The sequence below is a fragment of the Amblyomma mixtum genome, chromosome 3 (genome assembly GCF_055824585.1).
Source record: "Amblyomma mixtum isolate Tamu chromosome 3, ASM5582458v1, whole genome shotgun sequence".
NCBI lineage: Eukaryota > Metazoa > Arthropoda > Arachnida > Ixodida > Ixodidae > Amblyomma > Amblyomma mixtum.
The window spans coordinates 328,707,331-328,715,826 of NC_143014.1; the positions used below are offsets into that span (position 1 = coordinate 328,707,331).

General features: G+C 44.7%; 1 long non-coding RNA gene and 1 pseudogene across 1 annotated transcript; one reads left to right on the forward strand and one right to left on the reverse strand.

The window, feature by feature from the left end:
• Window positions 1-839: 839 nt before the first annotated feature.
• LOC149355905 (uncharacterized) lies at window positions 840-2,634 on the reverse strand. The gene is made up of 2 exons (XR_016289769.1): window positions 2,479-2,634; window positions 840-1,130 (listed from the first exon to the last, which is right to left on the reverse strand). It is a non-coding gene; the product is annotated as an uncharacterized LOC149355905 (long non-coding RNA).
• Window positions 2,635-3,655: 1,021 nt separating this feature from the next.
• Window positions 3,656-8,496, forward strand: LOC149355906 (uncharacterized; annotated as a pseudogene).

Here is an 8,496-nt window from a genome sequence, read left to right on the forward strand (position 1 = left end):
CTGCCACAAGATAAAGGTGGCTTCAGAGGCTTGGAGCCGACGGCCTGGTTTCTACAGTAGATGTTTCAAAGCCAATACGCTTTAAGTACTCAGTTACTAGTAGCTTTGTTTCTAAGAACGGCCTGTTGTAGCGTGCATATTTCATGGTTCGTTTCTTACAGCCACAACATGTATCTAAGAAAGTACATCATTTTTTTTACTGTTGTGTTTGTTGGGAGCCGTACTGCTTTTGAAAAACGTTACGTGGTGCACCGTTCAAAGCAATGCTTTATGCTGGGTTCGTGGCCAGTGTTTCAATCAGTTACTATTCGCCTTCTCCATATTTCTTCAGTACATGTATGGAAAAGCATTCATTTCTTATTTTGTAAATTGCGCATATAAGAGCCATGTGTTACACCTCACCTATTGCTTTTGTTACCCTATCACAGTTCACTATAATGCAAAATTTCATTTCAGGAATGAAATAACTAAATAAAACACCCTAATGGCAGTGTCACTAATTAGAATGAGCCAAGCAGCACACTGCCAGAGATACGCATCCCTGAAGGACTACCATTCTCTGCATAACAAAACAAGAAAGTTTCTGTAAACACACGCACCAACAGCATTTATTACACACGACATAATACTACTGCTAGCACTGGCCAACATTGTTCGAGCTATGCTCATGAAGGCAGAACAAAAAAAAAAAGAGGACACTACCGCGCCGACTTTTGGCTTGTCTTTTGTCCCCGAGTGCGGTTTACACCTGGGTGAAGTACCACCTTGCCCAACAATATTCCCAAATCAGTTTCTCAATCTAGTGAAGAATGACAAAACATGGACAGCTCCAATATGACTCACAGTCAACAATAAAAGTTTAATATCCAGGCTTTCATAACGCTGTTATCGTCACAGACTACAAGAGAGAATGCACTGCAGTAGGTTGCTCCATGAAGGATGTCACCTAAATCTAGCATACGTCAGAAAAAAGGTGCACACGGCTATTTCTTCTTCTTGATATACTTGAGGTACTGATATCTGTCAAAGTTGTCTTCCAGCTCTTCCTGGATGACAACCACCTCCGGAGGCTTCCTCTTGACTAGAACCTACTGCTGCTCTGGTGTCAGCTTCTCAAACTTCAGCGGCATCTGATAGGAAGAGAAGCAGACAAGATGGCAAATTCCATGACGATCATGCATCTTTAGATAACGAGAGGTTGTCGTGTCCTTTGTGCCATAATGCGCATAAGTAACATGTGTTTCAAAATAATAATATTCTCTCTATGGTTGGATACAACTTTGAGTTCACAATGCAGCTCTGCCCACATTGGCGACTACCAGACACTATTCCTCTGAGAAGAGGAATTACTCCATTATTCAATTTTTTTGTTACCTAAGCAAAAAAATAACTATAATAAATTAATTATAAGTGCATTAATTCTGACGCCTCTGACTTTCATTAAAATTTCAATAAGTGAGACAAGATGAGCCCGCAGCCTCTAGGCACTTCAAACGGGCTTAAAACTCCACGGCATTACTTTAAACACTTAGCGATTACAATAATAAGCTTCCAAGATTGTCCGATCCCACTTCACAGCCCGCCACTATGCACAGAAGCAGACCGTAACCATAGTGTTTTTCTTCACGATTCACTGTAATGAATGAGTCACTTCATACAGTTTTTGTCAGGAAGCGAAGTGTCCATATAACCATTAACTAGGCACAACTGTACATATGAGCTAGTAAGGATACTATTTTTATTTTGAAATGAATTTAATCGCACAAGAACACGCACACAAGAACAGGAAACACACAGGACAGGCGCTAACTTCATCTGATTTATGCGCAGGTAAGAGAGCAAAAATATATACAAAAAACAAGACATGCGCAGTAAAGAAACACATCTTCAGTTCACAATACCTGCTCAAGATATCTGTACTCTGCCTGCAAAAGATTACCGACGTGTCACTCACACACTCATGCCCCCTCTTCCTGTTGTGAAAGGCTTCTAATAAGTCACGTGCCGTCTTATCACCGCCTCTGCCAAGATGGCACGTGAATTATGAGAAGCCTTTCACATCAGGAAGAGGGGGCATGACTGTGTGAGTGACACGACGGTTAATCTTTTGCAGGCAGAGTACAGATATCCTGAGCACGTATTGTGAACTGAAGATGTGTTCTTTACTCCGCATGTCTTGTTTTGTGTATATATTTTTGCTCTCTTACCTGCGGATAAATCAGATGAAGCTAGCGCCTGTCCTGTGTGTTTCCTGTTCTTGTGTGCGTGTTCTCGTGCGGTTAAATTCATTTCAAAATAAAAATAGTATCCTTACTAGCTCATATGTACAGTTGTGCCTTGTTAATGGTTATATGGACACTTCGGTTCCTGACAAAAAATTGGCTGAAGGCTTAGCTTGGTTAAGCCTGGCTGATTTCGAAAGCAATAACACCTGGCTGCGCTTGGTTCTTCTGGTAGTTGGAGTAGTCTTTGGCTTACCTACAGTTGCATTGGACATCTTCAAGGCTGAAAAGTTAATCTTGTTTTTGCACCCAACCGAAGAGAAATTTGCTGCCCGCTGATCGCTTAGTACATATGTCAGCATGCGCTTAGCAGCGACATTTGAATCCCCCCCCCCCCAAGCTGCACAAGTTCTCGGGCCTGCAAAGAAAGCATGCGCGGTTTTTAAGGACTGCATCTCCAGTACATGAAGAGGAACAGATCACTTTGTAGAATATTTTACTTTTCGAGAAGTTTATGTGCACAAAAGGAAACGAAAGCTGCTGAAAAATGTGTACCACATATAAAGATGCAAAACCAATGCTCAAAACAGGTTTAACAGCGCACAACACAACTGCCACTAAACATCAAACATACAGTCGAGTTGCATCACTCCTAAACCATGCACATGTACAACGGACCTAAATCGGCTGAAGATTGTAACAAAGGAGATACTCCAAACGAACGTCAGCCGGCTAAAGGAAAGAAAAAATGAAACCAACTCACGTTTTCCCGCCGGCTCCTATAGCTATACTCCGTTTCATACATCAGGTGCAACGCTGCCAAAGCTAGCGCTCCTGTTTGCACAACCTGCATCCGTGACACAAAATAGTGCGTTACTTCTGGTGAGCGAAAAATAGCAAATGCTTTGCTGGCAGGCTTCATGGATGATAACTTTGTCATCAGCGTGACAATAAACGCTCCTATTGCGAGCGAATCGATCGAGATCTGTGATTTTGTATTTTGCGTTTGTCGTATTTTTACATTTCACGTTTTCGCTGTCTCCGCAACCCTGGCCGTGTTTACTCTTTCCGTCCGGCGCGCTTTCACTTTTCAGAAAATGGCGTCCTGCTCAGCGGGCCTGGCCACCTCTCCTGTACGCATTTTCTCGAAGGTTCATACATCCAAGCTGTCAAGGCACGCCAGGCAAATAATTGCAAATGTGTACGCCCGTACCAGGATCCGTTTTCCAGAGAAGTCTGTTCGGGAAGTACTGAATGCTGTGAGCGAGGACACCGGAGTATGTTCCCGTACCGTTGCCACAATCAAGGCGGAGCGTCTGTGTGGGCCTTTGGCGCCTCCGAAGAAAAGACCTCGCAATGTGAAGATTTCAAGCTCGCGAACTGTAAAGAATGACAGCTTCACAGTCCATGCCATGCGTCTGAAAGTGCACAGTATGTACGCGAAGAGGGAAGTCCCAACACTGGACAGTGTCCTAAAGGCTGTCAATGAGGACGACGACCTGCCAAACTTCAAGAAAACGACGTTGTGGAGGTTGATGAAGGACATCGGATTCACATTTGAAAAAAGAAAACGGAACCTTGCGCTGATCTAGCGAAGTGACATCATTGCCTGGCGTCGCTGGTACCTACGGGCGGTGAAGGAATTCCGAGAACAGGGCAGGTACGAGTCGTTCCTTGCTTGTTTTCATACGCAGCACGTTTGGACTGGCTTCACAAAGAGCTTATGTTAGCGTTGCATCCTCGTAGTCGCAACAGTGAGTGCTGCTTCTGAATGACACATTTAAAAGAAATCGTCTTAACCACGTTGCTGTTGCGGATCTTTTGCGTGGAGGTGACGTTTCACTGCCAGTTTTGCGCTACGTTTGGGTGGGGCGCTAGTTTGCATGGGTCACATTTAATCGCTAAATCCCAATTGGTGCGGCAAGCATAAACAACAAAACTGACAAAAATGTCGTAGCACCGCAATGGGTAGTGACATCTCGTCGTCGCCGTAGGAACGAATAAACGCCCAACGTACACTACCCGTTGCTCCGGTGGTGCGAGTTACTGGCGCTACTGCTGCGAACGATGGGAATTTTTGTTCGCAGTCGCCACAAGTGAAGAGATTTCAAATGTTGCCGAATTAGTCAAGTATCCCATGCAAACATGTAGTGAATATAAAGTGGCTACCAAATGCCACCTGGGCGCGAAGTATAAGCCCGAACAAGGGAGCAATAAAGCCGAGATAATTTTTTTCTCGATTGTTTTTGAGCGGCTGTTTGTGAGACAGTGGTCAGCAGTGTGTTTCTTGCAGTGCGTTGCCTGCTTACATGCTGCAGTGTTTTTGTTTACTGATGAGCATTAACTCGTGCACTCGGCTGTTTTGCATTTACAGGTGCATCGTCTACCTAGATGAAACATGGGTCAACGCAGGGCACACAAAAGAATACGTCTGGCAGGACAAGACTGTGCAGTCATCTCAGGATGCCTTCCTGAAAGGTTTAACAACGGGATTGGCTGCGCCTTCAAAGAAGGGGGCCCGTTTGGTCCTTGTACATGCTGGTAGCAGTACAAGAGGATTCGTGGAAGATGCTGCTGACTTCTTCAGAGCAAAAAAGGGAAACCACGCTGACTACCACTCTGAGATGGATGGCAACTACTTTGAGAAGTGGTTCACTGACAAGCTTTTGCCAAATATTCCGGCCAATAGCATTGTAGTCATGAACAATGCTCCATATCATAGCGTGGCTCTTGGTAAAGCACCTACCATGTCTACACGCAAAGCTTATTTTCAGCTTTGGCTCACACAGAAAGGTGTTCCGTGGTCACACAGAAAGGTGAGGGCAGAACTGCTGGAGCTTTCTCAAAGGGTAAACACACCCAGCATTGCGTACCGCATCGACACCCTGGCGGCTACCCATGGCCACGAAGTGCTTCGTTTACCACCATACCACTGCGAGTTCAATCCCATAGAACTTGTTTGGAGCCAGGTGAAGGGATACATTGCAAGTTGCAACAAATGTTTCACTTTGGCTGAAGTGGAAAAGCTCCTGCCGGAAGCACTGGCGTCTGTAAGCCGGGAAAACTGGCAAAACTGTTGTGTTCATGTGGAGCAAGTTGAGGCTGAAGCATGGCAACGCGATATGATTGTTGACGCTGAAATTGAACCGGTTGTCTTCAGCATTTCTGACTCGTGCAACTCCTCTTTTGATGAGTCGAGCACTGATTCCAGTGATGAGGATTTAAGTGGCATCGAGGAACTTGTCTGACTTCGAATTGATGTACAATACACATGTCACCCAGGAAAGAGAGAGGACTCATCGGCATGCTGTGACCACCTTTGTGCGTGTGTGGGTGGAAATGTGAAATATGTGTGCATGTGTGTGTTGATCAGTCTAACGAGAAAATTGTAACATTTCCATCAAATCATTGCATCAAATTGTATCGGGCAGTAACTTGTAGTGTAGGTGGTGAGGTGGTCGTGTTAATAGTGTCTGTATAGAAGTAGAAGTTGTAATGGAGTGGAAATAGTACTTTTTTCAATTAGAATATGAATACTGGTACACGTCGTCAGTGTGTGCAGTTTTTGGAAGATTCATTGCAGAAAATACAGTGGAGCTTAATCAAGCGTTGTGTCAATTATTCGAAAAGTATCTGAAAATTTGAGAGCCAATTGGATTCATTTAAAATAATTTTGAACATGTACTGTTTGATTTGTTCAACTAACTGAACAGAAATTTATTCAATGTGTTGTCCAAAAAGTTCGAACATTCACAAACCCCTAGGAATGGGCCTCATTTTGTGTGTGAGGGTTGGAAATGGTATGTATGGGTGTCTGATCTTCATGTCCTGAAAAGGGATTCCTGGTTTGGTGTTGTTTTGTATCATTATCAATCTCTGTCGTTTTGACATGTTATGCAGTGCCAGTGTTGAGGTAGCCAGTACTGTATGCTTTGTCCTTAATTTTTCGGAGATGTGAATGATTTCAAGCTGACTCTTGCTCTGTTGAGTGTGAATTTGTTTGTTTCGACTCATGTCTTTGTCAGTACATTAGTCAGGTTTTCGTTTTATCAGATAGTGTTGTTCGATAACTGCACATTTTTTTTCAATTTTGGAGCACTTGACTGATTGTGTGTTGGTGTACATCCACTGCACGTGTCCTTTAATTTGTATTCACTGTGATCCATGCGACTGGCTGTTTTCAGAATAAACCATTTCTCGCAAACACTGCGGGGTCAGCATTCTTTATTGTCCTGTCTCATTTATTGTTTGCTCTTTCAAAATGTTTTTTCCTAGCGTTGTACAACTTTTTTTGCATTCTTACTTGATTCTCCCACACCTTGAAACTCTTTTTACCTGGCTGCATGAAAATCCTGCCTGAGCAGCTTCTCCTCTTCTAGGAGAGCAAGGAAATCCAGACAAGCTCACTTGCCTCTGTGTTGCCTTCATATACATTTGTGCAAGACAACAAATCTGTAACTCTTGCGGCAGTACTATTTTCTGTCACTGTGTGAATCAACACTATGTTCTATATTTACCACTTAACATGGGAAAACAGGCCATATCGAGGTGGTGTGCGTAAAAATAATTTGACCCATCAGTTTAAATATACTGCTCTTTTGCTGCATATAATAGCCAAGGTATAGAGCTCTCTTCAGTGACAATGGAAAACACGCTTTGCTTAAGAACGAAAGATATCTTAACAAAAACAAAAGAATTGCAAATATGTACAAGAATGTGACACTTATACAGTTAGAAAATAGGCGATTAAGAAGTCTACAACATGTTTTCTGCGTTTCTGCATGATAAAACAGCATTCGAAATTAACAGACATCTTGCTTCTGAGCTTTGCGATCAGTAAAAAAGAGTTCCTCTCGCCAAGTCATTTGAGCTACTCTACAGCACAGTGCCAAAGTCGGTTCCAGACTCTTTTGGCGATGACTGCATCAGCCGCAAACCGGGTGCACAGAACAATTCACAACATGCCAGGTACCTTAAGAGAGGCCCACAAAAAAGTGGGCTCCTCGGCAACGGCGACATCGAAAGTTGGAGACGGCCACTTAATCGGGCCACTGCGGAGCACTCATCGCTGCGCTAATTAATTACACCCGACGAATGAATGTCATCTTTCGCACAAATCTCTAGCTTGCACCTAAAAGCTATAGTCACAATGTTGCAGAATCGGGAAGAAAATCGCCACTGCTGACCAAAAGCCGGTGCGAGCTCACTGACAATGAATTTCGGACAGCTCACATTAACTTGGTATGCATCAAATCAACAGATGCATGCAGTTCATTCAGAACACGGTATAATATTCAAGCGATTCTCAACAAAACGAGTTTTCCGATTCAAGCCATGCGAAATTCAACTTGCAATGAAAAAAAAAGTTGAGAAAAAAGTTTCACCATATGGGATTCAAACCCACGCACACTCATTGCCTGTCGACTCTCCGGAGCGACGCGTGAGACCACACGGCCACAGAACAGCGCGGAGTGATTGGTTTGGTTTGGTTTATGGGGTTTAACGTCCCAAAGCGGCTAAGGCTATGAGAGACGCCGTAGTGAAGGGCTCCGGAAATTTCGACCACCTGGGGTTCTTTAACGTGCACTGACATCGCACAGTACACGGGCCTCTAGAATTTCTCCTCCAAAGAAATTCTAGCCGCCGCGGCCGGGATCGAACCCGCGTCTTTCGGGCCAGCAGCAGAGCACCATAGCCGCTGAGCCACCGCGGCGGCGTACACGCGCGGAGTGATACCCCTGTCTATTTCTTTTTGCGGACTACTTCCGTAGCCTTCACAGCGTTGCACATAATGTATGAAACGGAGTATAGTTCGGCTGCAGCTACGCATCCAAAATCTGCACAGCAAAGTGAGACCAAAATTACGCTAGAAGACTGTGCTGAAGAATAAACTAATCGGACTTACCGCTTCCACTCCGCACTCTTCCCGCCGCGCGAAAGAGAGACGCCAGCGACGCGCGCCGCCACTGGACCGGCTTTGGCAGTGACTGTTGATAGCCGCAAAAGTAATGCGCGTGCTGCGAACGGCTAACTGCTTTGTCAGCGCCACGTGTGCCCTCTTCCGCCCAGCTCATCTTATCACACAGCGTCACGGCCAAGCAAAGCTTTCCTTTCGTTCTCGTTTTCTTTGACTGACTATGAAAACCAAAGCCACGAAATAAACCTGGTTCTTTTTGCTCCAGCAACCTGTCTCGTTTCGTTCTAGCGGGCTCCGCCGCCGACCCGTTGGCAGGCGTCCGCCAGCCGCCGGCCCGTTTGCAACAGCCCGCTTTGA